The sequence below is a fragment of the Seriola lalandi genome, unplaced genomic scaffold (genome assembly GCF_002814215.2).
Source record: "Seriola lalandi dorsalis isolate HSWRI2012SDOR001 ecotype SW California unplaced genomic scaffold, Sedor1 jcf7180002051387, whole genome shotgun sequence".
Taxonomy (NCBI): Eukaryota; Metazoa; Chordata; class Actinopteri; order Carangiformes; family Carangidae; genus Seriola; species Seriola lalandi.
Window position 1 is genome coordinate 1,855 of NW_019521940.1, and position 2,762 is coordinate 4,616.

The 2,762-nt window shown below is 39.8% G+C and overlaps 1 pseudogene across 1 annotated transcript in view; it reads right to left on the minus strand.

Annotated features, from left to right (window-relative positions):
- LOC111649622 (uridine 5'-monophosphate synthase pseudogene) overlaps positions 1 to 661 on the minus strand; it is a 2,509-nt pseudogene extending 1,848 nt beyond the window's left edge. The window contains exon 1 of the transcript XR_015436748.1: positions 429 to 661. The product of XR_015436748.1 is annotated as a uridine 5'-monophosphate synthase pseudogene (transcript). The remainder of the gene's footprint in view (positions 1 to 428) is intronic.
- Between the last annotated feature and the right edge of the window lie 2,101 nt (positions 662 to 2,762).

Sequence of the window (2,762 nt, forward strand, 5' to 3'; positions counted from 1 at the left end):
CTTTCCTTGGCTTTTAGGTCTCTGCTATACTGGACCATCTCCTCCTTCGCCATGTTTCTTAACTGACATGTTCACGCGAACATAACATTTAGCCTTAGGACAGTGTAGCTACAGGAGGTTTAAAGGTCTTTTAAAGTCAGTAAGGTTGTGAGGATTAGGGGACGTAAAAGCATAAAGAACCTCACGACTGGGGTATTTACTGACGTATTTTATGTTGAGAATAAAACGGGAAAATGTCATGAGCTTGTGTTAACCACAGACCTTATTTCAGCCATCTAATCTAAATCCCATAGACTTCCGGGACGCGGAAACCGAAAGTGATAAAGTACTAACTAACTTTCGGGTTTTGGGATTCATTTCTACAGATCTTTTTTTTAATTGTTCAAAAGTCACTCAGACTATAATGAGTAAAAGACAAACGTGTTTACCTGATTCATGAGAGCAGGGTGCGATACCACAACATTCACATCGATATAAATAGGTGTCATCATGCCGCTCTTCAGCTTGTACCCTCCAAACTTCACCGCGTTCACATCGTGAAGTTTCAGGATTAAAGTGTCAATGCTAATGTTTTCCATTCTGTCGTATATTTAGGAGATCTAACGGGAGTTGTTTCAAGGCTGTGTCCCACCATAAATCGATAGTATAGATTGGCGGATGGGCGTCTCTGCCAAAAAAAAGATAAAAGATTAGGTTGGTTGGTTGCACCCGCTAGTTTGGAAGTCCCTGACTCCGCCTCCGGGTAATCCCAAAATGTGCAGAAGGGTGGGGCGTTATTTGGCCTTGTTCAAACAGTTTCACTTTCTTACCAGATCATTAGAAGAAAACTGTAAACCAAAGGCAAACCACAGTTTGTATAGCTTTGTTCAGTAAAGTGATACAGAGTTGTTACTTGAGAAGTTCCTCATTACATCACAGTTAAGTTTCTCAATAACAAATCAGAAACAGCGAGTTTCCAAACAAGTATTTTAATCATAATATTCAACTCTATGTTATCTTCAGAAGCATTAATGATGACCACAACTTAAAAATAAATGTGATAAACAGAATATCATTTTAATTCATATAAGATTTAAACGTGATGAAACATGGATCAGTGTGGAAAGGGAAAACACAAACTGCTATTATGTATAAAAAAATAGTATTTGAATATTTACAAAACGCTCCAACATATGGCGAAAATAATTATTTGTTTTAAAAAATTGTGGCACATGGAAAGAAACAATACACTGGATACACTGAATGTTACCTTGACCGATCCAACAGCATACTTCACCCAGTAGACCTTTCTTGTGTGTGGATGGGTACAACTGTAATGTTACAGTCCCACAGACCAGATAAGATGGAGAGAGAAATGTCAGAGACTTCTTTGTAACAATCCAATACGTTTCCTTCTTCTTTTCTTTTCCCTGCAGGATCCATGAGGTGGCCAGAGTTTAGGTGGAAAAGCTAATTGTCCTTTTACTTCCACTTTATCAATGGAAATACAGCACAAAAAAGTTACTAGTTGAGATGATTTAGTATTTAGAGGAATTAAAGATACTGTCTTGCACTAATTAGTATGTGTGTGACCTTGTGAACAGTGATGAGGAAAATGCAGACTGGACAACTCAACATACAAAAGATGCTCCACTGTGTGCTTAATATACTCATAATTTCAACAGAAGCATTATATAATTAAACAGTTTTAGCCACACCCACTCCTGTATGACAAGTCTGTAGGTTTGTGACAAATAAAGGCTTCACGCTGGCTGGAAGATGGTCATCTTTGTTGGTGGAATGACGTCTAGATTTATATTTGAGCAGCCCACGGCAGAACACACAATTGAAAAAACATTTATATAAAACTATCTATCATACGGAAGCTGCCGTTTATCTCCAATTGGAGACATTTACCTCAGAGCATCAGATGCCAGGTCAATAGGAGGGAATCAGAAGAACACAAAGTGTCTGATTCCCTACTCCTGCCAGGTATCCCCTACAAATGTTAATAAACTATGTATTTGTGCAGGAACAGGTGTGTATTTTGGTTTGGCAGTGTGGTGTACAGATGCACATGTATACATACGACTATATGCACAATAACGTGCACACTCCTGTTCCTGGACAATGTAAAATGTAATAGTTCTAGTTCATCTGCAGAGATCATCATTACATCGATAGTTTAAATTTGAAATGAGATGTAATGACACAGATGCTACACCTGAGCTCTTATTGTCCACTCTGGCTCAGTCTCTTTGTGTAAGCATCCCAGCCTGACTTTCTGTAAGACTCGGCAGCTTGCAGCCTATCAGGGGCCTCCAACACACCCCGTCCCACAATAATGACATCAGAACCATGGTTGTGGATAACTTCCTCCGGAGTTGTGAACTGCTGGCTCAACATATCACCTGTAAAGAGAGAGACACAGAGAGAGATGGGAGACATGGCTGAGGAGCGGTAGAGAAAGGGGGAGGTTGTTGGGGAATGTCAGCCTACTGAACGCTGAGTCAGATGTTATTTATTGTATCATAGCGCCACCAAGTGTTGAAGGTGAGTCACAACACAAAAAGAAAGCAAAGATTTTCCAAAAGTTATGGATTTTTGTCTCTTTACCCAACATGAACACATCTAAAACACCCTCCAAGCTCAAAGTCTGAATTGTAGGTTACTTGTGCTTTGGAAACACTCAGAGCCTCAGAGGCGATCACAGCAGTTACACACATGAAACATATAGCTCAGGTCATGCTCCCTGGTGGATAGCATGAGGAAAACATGAGCCA